The following is a 17,061-nucleotide window of genomic DNA, read 5'->3' on the forward strand; positions in this document are numbered from 1 at the left end:
CATTCACCCTACCATTGGTTCAGGAATGCAGAGTCGGGTATAATAGTCTCTAGGGCATTGCTTTCATTATGTGTCTGCTATGTCGCATCCTGTCCTGCTTGCTGTCAGGGTCTGACTCTGAATCTGTGTGAGTCAGGGAAAGAAGTTCTAGCTAGAAAAGTGATAGTGTTGGTGGATCTGTACACATGTATCTGTACTTCAAAGACCAGAAGAACTGTATACAGTAGATAGCAGTGTTTAGCTTTGTCTTGTGTCTGGAGACAATAAACACTTGGTCCCTTGGAATGGTGTGGGAGAGGAGGTTTGCCCTTAACTCTGGAAGAAGCTGTTCTGCTGGGAGCAGGAAATCTCTGAAGACTCTGCTGGGGCTCTGCCTTCTCTGCTGAGACATCACACTGGTGAGGTGTGGTGAACTACCAACTGACTTCCACACATCACCAACATTGTTTTGGCAATAGTAGCTCTTAATTGTCATGTTGATCATGTATTTGGAACAGCATGGTGGTCATCCATCATGGTTTGTGAATGACTAGCTCTCTGATTTAGAGTACCACTCTCACCCAAAAATATTATCTGTAACACTAATTTAAAAAATGAAGAGCAAAGCACACGTGTTTTTCAACAGTTGAGAGCTGTTAGGTTTTATTGGACCTGCTGACCCAATAGAGACATACTGTGAATGTTTGGCTGAGGTAGAAATGAATGTACAGTAGGTTCTGCGGAACTATTATTGTGCAATGATTTGTGACTCAAAAAAAGAGTTTCTCTTCTTCCCAGATACTTCCCTGTACCTCCAGTGTTTCATGGTTGTATAATCTTATCTATGCATCTTTCTTTACATTCAGACACAGAATTTGTAGTTAAGGTACTCTTCAGCTACCAGGTGAAAATGAAAGTGTTGGTTTTTATTTTCAAAAAAGAGAGATAATAATTGGCACACACTGAAAGATAATGGGAACCAGGCAGAGAGCTGAAAGTATAAGCTTAGCCACAAGGACCCTTAACTTTTATTTGAAATCACTGTTTGAATAAAGTGCCCCTTCAATGTGTATGATTAGGATTTATTTTGCATTGACATGATTCTGGTCTACATAACTGGTTGAGATACATAGTCAGTGAATTGAATTTGATATATCTATAGTCTCTATGCACACGCCACTAGGAGCTCTTTTTGTACACACCACACTGAAATTGATTTGAGCCATTTTAGTAGCTTGAAACATTCTGAATGCATTATATCAATTTTTCGTTTGCAAAGGAATGGCTGTTCAAGAATGCACAAACTTGCAGAAAATGGTCTGCCCTAGCACTCCCAACTTCACAAGTTCCAGATTCCAGATCCCAAGATGGCATCTCTGGATGAACATAGCACAGTTTCCTTGTGTGACTGCATCAAGGTGACTCCATCATATTACTGCTTGAAAGAACTATTTCATAATACACTTGCCTGCATCATCCTGGAAGGATTTCTCCCTCCTTCAATAGCATCTAGAGCAGTGTTTCCCAACGAGGGGCCATATTCCAAGGAGCCCGCAGGTGAAAAATGTGTAAATAGGAGGCCATAGCACGAGGCTAGGGGGCCACAGAGGGAAATGAGAAGTAAAGGTGAGGAAATCATTTTTTAAAAAATAAATAAATCCTGATTGGATGACTAACCGCTTGGCCAACCACAAGTGGGTAAGGGGACAGCCCGCCAGGGCCTATTGCTCCATTTTGCCACGTGTGTTTTCTTGAAGCGGTCTGGGTGGGTTTCTAGTGGGAGAGGGCAATCACTGAGGCTCCCATTTCGACCAGGAGAGCTCGCGATCAAGAACCCCCAAGTCAGGTAAGAGGTAGGGTGGCAATGGGTACGGGCTGAGTGATCCAGAGCTGTTTGTTGCTGCCGCCAGTGCTGGACCCTGGGTGGCAGCCTGGGCCTGACTCTGCAAGGCGCAGGTTGCAATCCACTCCAACACCTAGATCAGGGTCTTTGGATGTTGTCAAGGAGTGCAGGGCCCATCGGCAGCATCGGCCCGGCTCTGCAAGCTGCAGGGTGAAATCCACCCCAGCGCCTAGCTGAACAGGGTCGTCTGGTGCTGCTGACTTGCATTTAGTAAATAACTAAATGTCTACTAATCCACAACACACCCGATGTGTGGGTGTGTGTACATGAAAGTGTCCAGACAGGGTTGCCTGCTGAAGAGAACTTTTGAGTGGGGCAAGTCTATAAGCTCCTATGAGACAGAAAAACCCCAAAGCTATTAGGATGCAGTAGGCTAAATCACGTTCAGCATGATTGCCTAAGTGCTCCACCATTTCAAGCTACACCAAAGTGAGTCATTAGCAATTTCATATCAGATTATTTTTTCCACTTGTGTTTGAAAACATCTTCTTTAAAAAGGAGGGGGGATACTGTATGCTTAACACGATTCCCGTTTGTCCTCTGTCAAACACACTTCAGTAATTGCTGGGAAAGAGATTATCTGGGCTTAAAACTCACACTGTGCTTTCTAAATCTACCTTCATTGACCTTACCAAAGGTGAATAAAATGCAATAGTAGTTCCATAATTTCACAGCAAATAATCACAAACTGAAAAGAGAGAAGGAGCAGAGGTAGAGAGAATTTCTCTCTCTCTCCCTCTCTCACAACAACTGAACTCAAGGTGCAACTCAGACAACAGAGCTCCCCCATTAGTGCCTGATGAGCTTTCAGGAGCCTGTGCAGTCACCCACCTTGGTTGGTTTATCCATTTGTCAACTTCAGGGCTGCACAATGCAATTTCTAGGAAGTTGTTTGTGTAACCCCCGATAACCTTGAAATATCCAGAATACCCAAGGGGAGCTACAGAAGCCCTTCAGCATTTCACTTCGCTGCCTTAGTCACATATGTCATATGAGTCAACTCAGAGGAAAAACACTATGATCTCATGTCTTCAGAGACCTCATGTCATATAAACACATCAAAGGTGTTCTCTAAATCTTGCACTGTCAGCAAGTATTATGAATGCATGTGCTATTCTAAACTTAAATACTGTAGCAGAGGAAAAGTCTACAAGTTGGAGTGATGCCATACACTGTTTCCTAGAAATTCATGGCACATCAGTATTACCATCAAATTTGTCCCTGGTCTGCCAAATCCGACAAGCACTACCATGCCTCAGACGTTTTCCCTGATTTAATAGTCTCATTTCTCCACCCTCCACTTTGGGGATAATTGTTGTGATGGCCGGTAGGCAGAAGAAGTTGCCTGATGTTCCAGCATAAGGAATGAACACTCACTTTAGAAAGGTGCCACAAGAACCACTTCGATCCTTTGGCGGTTAGAATCAGTTCATGCAGACCTTAACAGATTGCAGCACTGACATAATCAGCTTGAATAAATCAGCACAGATGCAATTCTTTTCAAGGGCTTCTCTACCCATTCAGCTGATAGCGAGAGTTGTCCACACTTCCTTTTGGCAGGGATCAGCTCTGCTTGGGAGCTCCCAAGTGGAACCAATCCCACTGAGGCTAGCATTTGTCAGTGGCGTAGCATGGGGGGTGCAGGGGGGGCCGGCCGCATCGGGCACAACATCTGGGGGGGCACGCGCTCACACTCGCAGCTCTCTGCCCCTACTAAAATCCACAGGTTAGGGGGCGCAAATTACTTGCCTTGCCCTGGGTGCTGACAACCCACGCTACGCCACTGGCATTTGTCACTAAATTTAAAAGGTGCTGAATACTAGCCCTGCTCACAAAGGAATAATCAGGAGTGTATTTTATTGTGCAAAAAAGAGGTCCCCCTCCCCCCTATAAATATGTTTGGGAAGGTCTCTCAACCCCCCTGAGCAGATCTGGGGGAGGTACTAATGCAAATAGTAATATTTGCAACTAATGCAAAAATAATGGATTTTTTTTTACTGACTACTCTTGCAGGTCTCCTACTCTGATTCTGTTATGACTGAAGGTTTTTGTCCCATGCACACCCTTAGAAATTGTCACACCCACTTCTACAGTGGCCATGCCCACATTGACACACAAGCCACCAAGGATTCAGCATGGATCAACCTGGCCTGAGATAAGTTAAGGAACATTCCCATAGGGATTATTCTGTTCTACTGTTAATTCAGCCAATTCTTTTCATTTTTGCCCATACTGCTTGTTGGTTTTGGGGGGCGGGCTGGGGTTGCCCTTCCGTGCTTTTTCTGAAAGCAGTCCTGTGTTCCTTAGGGAAGCCATCCCACAATTGAGAAACATGAACATCTCGCTGATATCCACTGTGTACAGAAGCTTTCCAAATCACTATCAATAAATACCAAGGAGCATCATTCAGCAAGGAAACCTTTTGGCAAGACCTTGGGTCAGGCTTCCCCAGCCTAAGGATATAAGGAGAAATAAAAGTTTCACGTGAGTGTACGGTAAGAGCTGACTTAATTGTGTCAACACTGGCCACAGACTGAGTAGCTTTTTCCTGCTTACATGCTCCACACAGCTGGGATCATAGTTCAAGTGCTCTTCACCTGTCAGCTGGCTCATGTTTGCACAACTTCTGCATGCCAGCAAATGGCTGCCTTGGACACAGACAGCTGGCATGGAAAAACTGCTCAGCAAGGAGAGGGGCCATCATTACATTTCAAAAGGGCAATAGTTACTGCAGTAGTCACAGTCGTCTCAAGATCCAGTATCTCCCCTTTCTCTCCCCTTTAAAGTAACCATTTGTTGGGAACTCACTTCCCATGAGATGTCCCAAACTGGCCAGCGCCCAGGCCAAATGCTGAAAGCTGAGTAGAACAATGACTCTCTTCACCCATCCCAGCCCAAATTATATTGATGAAATGAAGAGAGCTTGCGGTAACCAGGGCTGGGTTTTGTTTTTGTTTTTAAATGGAAAGCTATGAGTTCTGGTACTCAAAACAAAGTCGTAGGATGAGAATTGTTTAATTTCATGTGTATGGCTTTTATACCAGGCTCTTATTGGTAGATCTTGGGGTTCTAGAAAGCAACAACAATGTACAACCAGCAAATCTGAAGTCTGCCCAGTCCTGTTTTAATACAAAGGCCCCCTGGTGTAGTGGTTAGGGTGTCAGATTAGGATCTGGGAGTCCAAGGTTCAATGCTTGCTCAGGCATGAACCCCACAGGGTGGCCTTGGGCCAGTCACTATATCTCAGCCTAACCTACATCACAGGGGGAAATGGAGGTATGTAAGCTACCTTGAACTCTTTGGAGGAAATATGGGATATAAATGTAATAAACAACAAATAATGCAGGTTCAATGCCTAAGGCAAAATCTACCAGGGCATGACAAAGCACCGGTTTCCCTTTGTATGTTCCGTGTGGTTCCTTCACCAGCTAGTTGAGTTAGATGGTGAGATGGGGCACATGCCCAGACCTCCCATTCTCCACACTGGCACAGTACATTGCCTGTCGACAGTCTTATGCACACATTCAGAGAGAGAAAGCAAGACTCCCTTGGGTCTTAGGAAGATTTATCTGCATTTTGGTACTGTAAGCATAAACAAGTGACATTGTGAGAGGAGAGGATTAGTGCCTGTTTCATGACCTGCTAGCACTCATATATGAGGAAATCAGGAAGCTGAGGGCTAATCAGGGATGGGGCAATAAGTTGAATGCAGAACAAACCAGTTCCTTAAAGCCAATTTCAGTGTCAGATGGTGGGAAAATGGGAACTGCTGCAGACACATCCTCCAGAGACAAACCAAACATTTGACAAGTACACAAGGTGTCTTTTTTTTCTTGAAAGGAAAACACTTAAAAGAGTTCATGCTGGTTCAGAGATTGATTGCCTGAATTCAACAGCTAAGTAAACTGCATTACACCTCAGACTGCGTCAACCACTGCTCTCTCTGTCGCAGAGCTGCTCTGCCTAAGGCTGAATGACATGCTATACCTTTAAAGCACATTACAAGTACATTCTTTCCCTCAAAGGATTCTGGACACTGTAGTTTACCCTTCACAGATTTGCAATTCCAGCAACCCTTAACAAACTGCAGTGTTCAGAATTATTTGAAGGAGGAAATGTGTTTTGAATGTGCTTTAAAAGTATAAGGTGCACACAGCTGGACTAAAGCATGTTAAGACAATAGCCAAGAAAACTGCCAGCTAAACTTTCTGTTAATGGATTCTGGAAAGACAGTTAATTATTTTGTATTTAAATTTGATAAACTGATATCCTGCACTCATCCTCATCCCACCCCAAACAAGGAGCGATCCACCTTTGGTGTCACCCATTTAAGGTGGGTTCCCAACAGTGGCAACAAGCCTGCCTGTTTTATAACCTGCTTGAATTATACCTAAGTTTGGTTAAGAAGGTAGGAAGACCAATATGTGTGAAGTAATTTAGACTGCAATGTTGTGTACTCCCCACCGCACACAAGAGAAAGCTCCAGAACAGGTATCGTAGTGTTCAGCCTGTGTCTCAGGAAAATCCCCTGACTTGGCAAGCCTGCTCTGAGCAAAAAAAGAATGAAGGAAATGAGTTCATGTGACTTTTTAGTTATACAGTAATAGCACTCCAGGGCATTGCTAAGCTCTGCCAATGTCATCCCAGTGCACTTCAGTAAAGGAAACAAAGCTGGATAACAGTGCTAGGTTTGTCTTCTCTGGCAACCTGATTGAAACTGGCAAAATAAATTTTTTAAAGAATTAATCTTTTGTATTTATTTTGTGACAAGTTACCTTCATTGTATTTATGGATCAACTTGAGGCAGATCAGCATGAGGGCCACAATCCTGAGATTTTGTCCTTTTGGCAAAATCTTTGCTTATCTTCTTGAACTGGCTTCTGGCATAACCAGCTACCATTTGCTTGTCTGCTCTCCTTGTTAGAAACCAAGAGAAACCAACCCTATTAACACAAGCCCTTGCCTTCTCACTCTGAGTTGGCACAATTTTGTACATTCACGACAACCAAGACCGCAGCAATCAAAGGAATCCATCAGCTTTAATAAAGGTCTGCCAAGCCTCACTGAAGGCAGAGGTGAACATGTCCTTGCATTCTAAATGTCTCTCTCCCATCTCTGTTGCTCAAATCTAGAGCTCCCAGCAACTAAAGAAGAATTTGGCATGGCTGAACATTCATTAACATTTCACGTTGATATTTTAGAGTCACAGGGAGCTAGAGACCATTTATTTCAGTGAGGATGGCATTTTTCCTACCTGTTGAAGGCTTCAATCAGACTAGTGTTGGCAGAACACTGGCAGGGCTGGCAGGCAGGCACAGATGCACGATTAGGCTAAAAGTGTCAAGCTCTTGCCAAGGGATTGGTGGTGAGGGTCACTCCTGTTACAGTGAAATCCTCTGAGAACTGCCTTGTTCTAGTTCCTTTAACTATCTTTGTAATTTAGGAAATAGTTTTCTTAGATTCATGTCTGTTGGAGGAGGCTCAGCAAATCACTTATTTCAATCTCCAGCCCTGAAAACACCACATTTTAGACCTGTACAGCTTTAGGGCTTCAATAACTGTATAATGAAAACAGAAATCAACTGGTGAAGTTTTCGCCAGCACCGCATTTTCGTGCTGGTAGAAAACGTTTAGTCTGTTAGTTTGTATTCAATGTACAGAATGTCTGTCCATAAAAACAAGTTTGTCCAATCATTTTTAATTAATTAATTAATTAATTAATTTCCCCCCTTCCACTGCTGAACTGCTGTTGTAGTTAATCTTTGGTCTCTCACCCTATCCTTAATAAGATTGCCACTTTTCCTTTACAGAAACTTTAGGCTGTGAACACACTTTCTGTTTACTCTGCACCCGGTGTGCTGTCACAGCTGGTTTGGGAAGCAATGAAAACACAATGTTAGCCACAATCTATATGTATTCTGCATCTAGCTTGTCATGAAATCTCAGGGGTACCTTTCATCCTACTTTTCCAACCCTCAAAGAGTCATACAATATTGAGAAAAGCCAGTGTGGCAAAATGGTGAGAGTTTTGGACTAGGAACTGGGAGAGCAGGGTTCAAATCCCCACTTGGCCATGAAGCTCACTGGGTGACCTTGGGTCAGTCACCATCTCTCAGAACAACCTACCTCACAAGGTAGTTGTGACGATGAAATGGGAAGGAGGAGACCCATATACACCACCTTGAGATCCTTGGAAGATAAAGGTGATATATAAATGAAATTAATAAAGTGGATCTTGTTTTGTTTTACATATACATAATGCAATAAACCTATTTGGGTGTCCACCCCTCCCATCATTATTAAAATCTAAGCCATGTTCTAAATCACATGGGGAGTCTAAATGTAAAAAGCAGACTTCCCCTTTCAGATTTTTCTCCAACTCACTGGAATCAGAAGTGGTATATCTTTGAGCACCACTTGCCTGGGAACAATAGCAAGGCAGGGCTACTGATCTCATGTCCTGCTTGTTCACTTCTCAAAAGCATCTGTTTGCACGCTGTGTGAAACAGAATGCTAGACTTAGAGGCTCTTGGCCTGATCCAGCAGGGCTTTTCTTATGTTCTTAAGTGGGAGTGGGATTGGCAAGGCCATGATGGTTGAGATGGGACAAGCAAGTGTGGGAAATGAAGCAACCCACAGAAAGTATTAATGCTGGAAGAAAACAATGAATTGCCCAGAGCATTAGCCATTTGTACGTCTTTGATCACCCCACTCAATAAATTGTTGGGGTTGTCAGTTGCTGGTCTTTGATTCTGAGATGCTGCCATGGTTCATCATTGGTATGCATTTCACTGTAACCCAGTTCATCAAAAGCACATGGAGTGATTAGCATCCCTTTTTCAAGAGCTTAAGAAGGGAATAGTGCATCCAAGCTAAAAAGCCATTTGGTCTTTATTAGGGATTAACTCTCAGTATAAAATGAAGATTGCTTAAAGGATCTTGCAGAAATGAGTTTGATGCCAATACTCAAGACTAACATTCAATCCAATCTAAGCAATACATGGCAAAACAACATGGAACTGCAATTCTTGTTACAGCTCTTAAAAACAACCATTATTGCAGGCTTTATACTCAGTGTACATGGAGGAAGAACTCACCAATAAAATATCCTTAGAGAACATTTGCTGGGATACTGTTATGTGAGCTGCCTGCTATCTTTTCAGGCTATGGCTCATGAACTTCACCATTAAACCACTTGATTTTTCTGTCAGTCCTCGTTTCCCAAAAGGCACATCCCTAGCATCATTCAAAGCAAGCTTATTAACATGCCACATTTCATGGAAGCTGTCAAAGTGGCACACATCATAAAGAATGCAAGGACCAGTAGAAGGAGTCTCCAGTGATTTGTCTTGGCAGATCTATCGATTTGATCAACCTTTAAGCTGCACATTATGCTGGTTTCACTTTGCTGTTAACGCGGTTTCTACAGTCCCACTTTAGGACTGCCTTTGTAGCTAGAATTGCATCTGTAATACAGCCTCCAGCAGCTTCTTCTTTGTATTTGCACGCTGGGGCAACATTGTGGAACACAGGGACTCTTAGTTATTTGATGGCCACATGTGAGGACCTAGTTAATTGGGAAATACATTAGCTATCCAGCAAACCGACACAGCATCTGGTGGGAGTCTCCAGAAACTAATTACTATGCCAGGACTGTTTCTGGTGGGTAGTAAGTGAAAAGTTAACAATCACAAGTTTGAAGAGGAAGCAGAAGCAGCCAGTAGCTAAAGTGGGGATGGAACGACTCTGGCTCCTCCTCATCACTACTGTCCTGTCTACTCATCACCTGCCAACAGTGATCTCTGCAGTTCACCTGCTGATGTCTTTGGTGTTCAGCTCACTGCACTTTGCTTCTGATGAATGCTGCACCCCATCTCCTGCTATTCCAGGAAAAGGAACTCGCCAACATCCAAGGTTCCTCTGGAGTGGGTTGATTCATAGAGCAGAGCTAAACTGAATAAAACCAAGAGGATGAAGGTAAAGGCCAAAGACATAAAGATGTCTGGGCATGAGGTGAAAGAGGATGTAGAGACTGTCGTTCCCCAGTGAACAGCAGCTGCTTGTGAATTTCTCCTAGGCACCTCTGGCTACTGTGAAAAAGGCCAGGGGATGCTGAAGTAGGTAGGCCTTTGCTCTGATCCAGCAGGGTTCTTATCTTCACAAAAACACCACAGTTCTCATTATAATCAGCTAGAATGAGAAGGAAATGTGTAGAGAAATGCTCCATGTTTAGTCAAGAGCTTGTTGCCAGGAGATAGAAGAATAACCTGAAAATATCCAGCTTTCTCTTGAAGATGAGAAAAGTTTGTGATCAGAGACTCAGGACTGTTGATTCAGAAGGAAAATGATAAAGATGTGTAATCAGAACAAAATTCACAAAGTAGTTTGTGTGGAGCTGTCCCACCACAAACGGGTGAAACAAATGGGACTTCCTTTCAAGTGAGCAGTATAGACCCATAGTATAAAGGTATTCCAGCCTACTCCCTCTAATCTTTATAATGGAGATGTGGGCTTGATTGCACAACTTAGGCATACCATTACTCTAGAAAGAGTGTTGCTCAACTCAACGGTCTAAGAGAAACTGTGAGCTACTGTGTGTTGTCTCCAAAGCAATGCAACGCATCATGAGGCAGAATAAGACCCAGTTCCCAGGAAGGAGCGCCCAGCTTCAGGCTAGGAGCTCTCCACAGGATAGGTATTCTCATTAGTAGCTGGACTTCTCCCACCTCTGTTTAAATTTGTAATGGGTAGGCAAGACTGATTGTGGGGAAGATTTCAAAGTCCTGTGCAGTCTGAGTTGGCAGCTGCTGATGCTGGAATCCTGACCCCTGGCTGCCTCCTTGAATTGTGTTAGGGAAGCTTGAAACTCCTCTCCTAAGTTGGTTTGATGCTTGCTGCATCGCTGGTGCCTAAGAGCATCCGGACTGATTCCTGGCCTTCTACTGTTGGTGAGATAGTACTGTCAAACTGCTCAAATAAAGCTTGGCTCCTTTACTTACAAGGAAGTGCACCTGCTGTTGGTCTTGGGCAGGAGCCAGGGCAATGTGTGGCCTTTTGTTCTTTTCTTCACCTATGTCTTGACTCTATCCTGACACATGGAAGGAAGTTTAAGTCACACAGCTGGTATTCCTCAAGATGAAGATAGTACTCATGTTTGGCCCAACTAACCTCAAGGCCTTGGGGCTACCAAAATAGAAGTGAATAGGCATGTTACAAGTAAGATAATTATTTGGGACCCAAAATCAATCTCGTTGTGTTGATGGTAGCAATTTATACAGTTTACTAAACAGAAGACGGAGGAGGAGGCCTCTGCCAAGTGTGGCTCTCCCATATTACAAAGAATATTTATTTATTTTTATTTAATGCAATGATTTATATACCACTTAATTACGATCATTTCTAAACCATGTACAAGTGACTCAATAAAATGAGAATGAAAATCAGTTAAAATTATAAAATCAGAATTCAGTGAAAAAGCCTGCAAGAAAGAAAGAAAGAAAGAAAGAAAGAAAGAAAGAAAGAAATTAGATGCCAGAAGTTCAAGAAGAAGAGAGCCTGTCTGATCTCAACTGGGAGTTCCATAAAAGTATGAATGTGTGCAAGACTAAGTCACTTGCACATATCCACTAGCCACTGAAACTTTTGATAGATACTACTTTTTATAGTTTTTCTATTTTTTCTCTTTTTCTTACTTTAGACTATATTATTGCAATCTGCCCTAAGAATTTATGGTGAAAGGCAGGTAATAAATCTTATGAATGCATAACTAAATACTATGTAGTGCTTTCAATGGAGCCCTAAGCACTCCCATGGCCATATACTTTGATCAGTACTGCCTAAAGTTGCCAGCTTTTGAACCTTCCCTTGTCCCTTTGCCAGCCATTTGACTGGAAGCAGTTAGCAGGTGAACGTGTTTAGTTCACTGCCAAGAAAGCCTCACCTGCTGATTTCTGAAGATCAAATCTATGTTGGAGAGACAAAAGCAAAGTCAGGCTAGTTCCCCCAGCCCTGGCCCTCAGCCTAGTTGGCAACCTCAGCTGCTATAGTGTCAGGTGTTTCCAAGTCCTCCATGTCACATACAAAATGACCACAAATGTGCTTATTTCAGTATGTGCAATGTAAGATATTGGCCAAGTCTGGTTCAGCACGCAATGAAATGAGTGTTTTACCTGGAAACGATTCCAGCCCTAAAGCCATCTACTAGTGATGCTTGATTGATTTACTACTACTTAGATGCAGCAAATCGTGACAGAAGGGGTTCTGCTGCGAGCCAGGAAACCATGCAGAAGCATTAAAATACACCAGCATCAGGAGAAACAAAGTGTGCATCCAGGCTGAAAAGCCCATGGCCTGAAATGACATCGGGAGGAATTTATGCATGCAAACTAGACATATGTTTCGTTCGTAAGGCATGGCTGGGCCCTCTCATTGCTTTGACACAGTACACTGTGTGATGGAAATCACAGAAAGAAGATTCACTCTCTGGACACTGAATGTTGACTCATGAGTATGCATGATCAACAAGCTATTGGCTCAATACGGAATAAGTGATCCAAGAACCATGTGGACATGGATACCCTAGTTCTGTAGTGTATATGTTATTTAAATATATAGAACAGGTATAGTCAGAGGAGCAGAGGATTTCTGCAGAATGAATGAACCCATCTTGCCCATCCAGAAAGTCTACACTGGATTTTTTAATTCATTTCACTTATAGTCCACCTTTCTTCTATCATTGCACAGATGGTTCTCAGGCAGTTCCTCATCCAGTCAGTCACCGAGCAGACCTACATCTATTTAGCTAAACATATGATGCTTTCAGAGTATGCCCTGAAGCTGAGGCTCCAGTACTTTGGCCACCTCATGAGAAGAGAAGACTCCCTGGAGAAGACCCTGATGTTGGGAAAGATGGAGGGCACAAGGAGAAGGGGGCGACAGAGGACGAGATGGTTGGATAGTGTTTTCGAGGTTACCAGCATGAGTCTGACCAAGCTGTGGGGGGCAGTGGAGGACAGGAGTGCCTGGCGTTCTCTGGTCCATGGGGTCACGAAGAGTCGGACACGACTAAACGACTAAACAACAACAAGTTGGAGCCATGCACATTAATTAGATTTGCATCCGTAGTTTGGGATAGACACCTGTACTTTTAAGCAGGATACAAATAAGAAGATAATAGCGGAGACTAAATGGCAGAGGCAGTGCTTTTTTTTTTTTTAGTAAAAAATGAAGTGCTGGTACTGTACATGTATCAAAGTGCTGTGAGTGCTGGCTCAAAATAGCTGCCACGGGAAACAAAAAGGAGGTGATGGTACTCTAGACTGGTGAGTACCATCACACACAAAAACAACTGGGAAGAGGTATCCAATATTTAACTCTAGTCTGCACTCATGTTTGAAGAGAAATGTGCATGCTTCGTTTCACTGCCTTAATTGCCCAGTTCTGTCACTTGGATGTTACTTTACCCACATACTTTTAGACACTTTCCCTTCCCTCTCTACACAGGTATAATATTTGGATCTAGCATGAAGCACATAATTCTCACATTTTGTATAAAAGTGCTCTTTCCCTGCTTAGCATGAGCAAGATCTTCCCTGCAGATGGGAAACTAAATGCCTTATACCAAGTCAGACTATTAGCATTTCTAGCTCAGTATTGTCAAGACTAGCTGGCAGTGGCTCTCCATGGTTTCAGGCAGGAATAGTTCCCAGCCCTACCTGGATTGAACTGGTTGTCCAGAATGTAGCAGCATGTTTTTTTGACTGGGGCCAATTGCACATAGCATATAACACTGACCTTATGAGAACACACTGAATGCTAGTTAGTTTCCATGCTAAATTAATGATTTATAGATCTAAATGGGGCCTGGTCTAGGACATGCCTTTTCCCATATGTGCCCTGCCCTGTGTTTCTGTGTGCTCTGGCTTCCATCACAGTGTTCTGATGCGCCAGAAGCAGTTTAGTTATGCTGATCACAGAAAGCTGTCTGTGGACACCGGCTCTCTTGGCCTGAAGCGAGATGAGCACCACACCCCATAGGCACTGGATTTAACCATCCAGGGGTCAGTTACCTTTTTACCTACCTGCCCTGCATGAGTTAAGATCACTGAATAGGATATGACATGAGGTGAGTCCATCTAGCAGCAGGACCAGGATGTGTGTTTGATGGTGGGCATCCATATTCTGGAATTTTGGCTCCAATTAACAGATGCCCTCATACTTCAAAAATGAACAAGAGCTGTTAGATCATTTGTAGCACCTCTATCCATGCAAGATCACCAGCAAGGGAAGATCATCCTGGCCCCAGCTGGATAAAATAGCCAGTTTACAACTCACTACTTGGTTCTATCAGTGTTAAACTGATCTCCTTTCTCTTGGCTTCACTTCTTTTCCTTGGATATCTTATTTTTTAGTTTATAAACCCAAGGACAGGGTGTGTTCACCATTAAAAACAAAAACATCAATGTGAACCACTCGGGAGATATTCAATATTCATGTGAAAAGAAGGGTAGAACTATAATTAATTAATCCATTAATTTTGCTCACTTGCAATCTTGCTCGCTTGCTTACTGGCAACACTGCAGATTGGCACCCTACACAAAAGTGGAATATACCACAAAAAGGCATACCTGAAACTTGAACAAAGTGTGTTTTAATGGTTATGTGAAGTTTATTTAATTTATGACAACAACAAAAGACTAAGGCAGAGAAGAAGTTGATTGTTGAATGTAATCACCATTGAATTGTGGCAATGTGCACCGTTTAGTTCTGAAGGCTGGTGTAGTGCAATGACTATAGCTGGTCTGGGGAACCTGTGGCCCTCCAAATGCGTTTGGATTCCAGCTTCCATCAGCCACAACCAGGCAACAGGCAAATGGTCAGGGATGATAGTTGTCATCCAACAACATCAGAGGGCAAGAGGTTCCTTGTACCTGGACTAGAGTATTGGGCTTATATGTGGAAAACTGTAATGGACTGGCTGGATGCAGAGAAGTGATGAGATGCACCAGCTGGGGAACACCACAGAAAAACCCAGGGGAAGAAGGCTCAGAGCCAGGGGATTGGTGATGGGATGACAGTATGTGGTCAGAGGGAGAAGAGAGAGCAGACTGGGAGGGGGAGGTGTCAGAAGCTGAAGAGGTAACAGGATTTAGTGAGCAGGAAGAGTCTGTGGCAGAGAGTAGTCCAAAATCAGAGGCAGAAGCAGAGGCTGGAAAGGAGGGGAGCCAAGAGGCAGAGATGGTTCAGGCTGGTAAAGAAACCAGGGTGTCTTCCCCTCCTGCTGTGACCAGTTCCCCTCCCCTTTGGTCCCTCAGAACCAGAAGAGGTATGAAGAGGGAGGAGCAGAGACAGGCAAGGTAACAGAGTCTCAGGTTGCTTGGGAAGGACGCAGGGGAGGAGGAGACAACTGTGGGAAGGTGAGAACCTTCAGTCCTCACAACTGTCTCATAGGGGCAACTTGCTGTGCTCACTAGGCCTGGCCTCCTGAGCCAACTTTAGTCTTCTTGAATAAAGAGCCAACTGCACTGACACTGTGGGTTTGTTTTGTTTTGTTTGTTTGCTGATCGACTCCTAACCCCCACTCCTGACAGAAACTCAGATGCAATCCCCACTTGGCCATGAAGCCCACCAAATGGTACATCCCTCTCTCTCAGTCTCACTTCTCTCACATGACTCTTATGAAGGTTAAAATCTTGCTTCAAACTTCATGGGGAAAATGAGTAATTTAATAATTATCTTCAAAGGAAGTTTTAGTTGTATTTTTGCATTCAAAAATCAAAGGTGTCCTCCCCCGCCAAGTCATTCTTAGTGTAATTTAAAGGAGAATGTTTGATAAGAATAACTAGGCAGAGACCGTAACTCAATGAGCAGAGCAAATGCTTTGCATTTTAAAGATCCCCAGTTCAATCCATGACATCTCTGGTTTAAAAAAACAAAAAACGAGCTGAGGCAGGAAGGGATGTGGAAGACCTGGAAGGTTACAGCCAGTTATAGAGCAACAATCCCAGGCTAGATAGACCACAAGACTGATTCATTTAACAAAGCTTCATATTTCCCAGTCAGGGTTTTCACAACGACCTAGCAGCTTAGTGCCCCTGGAATCGGAGAACTGACTATATAAAGCACATTTATTATCTGTATAATTTATCGAAGGATGAAAACATTTCTGAACAGTAATCTTTGGGATTTTGAAATAGTGGTACCCATGACAACTGGAGCACTTTCCCATTTGTGTTATTATGCATTGCTACATACATCGGTAAGAGTCATGCCTTAGTATAGTAATTCTCAAATTGTTCCATGCTACAATACCATGAGGGAGTTGCTGGGAAACACCTGCACTCTGTGCCCGTGGGGAAGGAAAAATTATTTAAAATCCTATACTGATGGCACTGTAACTCAATCTGGGTTTTTAGGGTGAGGAAGGAGGCTCATAATTGTATTAGAGATGGTGCCATATGTGGTGGAACTGTCCAGTGGTGGAGGAGTTTTGGAACACTATCTTACATGAAGTTTCATTGATAATAAATGCACAAAAGACTGCTTATTTTTGTGGTTTAAGGACACAAGTGCCCTATAGTTACTGGAGCATTAAAAAACTGGGTCTGACAACTGGTGGGTGGATTGCTGGTCAGAAACCAGTTCTCTTGTCTTATTGGACATATAGAAAATCTGACTTCTAAATTTTGCAGGACATTTTGCTCACCGGTGGTGATATGGAGGGGAAGTTATAAGCAAGCACAATTTGTGGCATTGCACATTATCATCCCTGATCACAAGGTACAATACCCCAGGTGTGTGGAGCTTGAGTCAATATGAGATAGCTTTAATTCTGATCCTAAAATGGCATATCATTCTCTAATTGCATCTTGCAACTGCTTGCAAACATTTTTATGCAGTTGTTGTCAACCATCCAGATCTAAAATCCTTTCTAGTTCCTGTAGAGTGGGGCTGGTTTCTAAGCAGCTGTTTGCCATAGCTGTCGCAGAGAAATGTGATTCCCAAGAGTCAAAATTATAAGGCATGTATTTGAGACACATGCACCAATATTTTGAGTCAGGAGATAAGTCTTAGGAAAGTCTTCTTTCTGTATATTCACTGAAAACTTGTTCAAACATAGCGGCAGAAGAGAACTGGTTACAATTCTACAGCATCCCAAAACAAATGTAAGGTAATTTATT

The 17,061-nt window shown here is 43.1% G+C and overlaps 1 long non-coding RNA gene across 1 annotated transcript in view; it reads right to left on the bottom strand.

Moving 5' to 3' along the window:
- LOC307213040 overlaps positions 1–17,061 on the bottom strand; it is a 32,605-nt gene that overhangs the window by 12,244 nt on the left and 3,300 nt on the right. The window contains exon 3 of the long non-coding RNA XR_013837359.1: positions 4,276–4,335. This is a non-coding gene — a long non-coding RNA (uncharacterized lncRNA). The remainder of the gene's footprint in view (positions 1–4,275; positions 4,336–17,061) is intronic.

This window comes from Podarcis cretensis (genome assembly GCF_951804945.1).
Source record: "Podarcis cretensis genome assembly, chromosome: 3".
NCBI classification, from domain to species: Eukaryota; Metazoa; Chordata; class Lepidosauria; order Squamata; family Lacertidae; genus Podarcis; species Podarcis cretensis.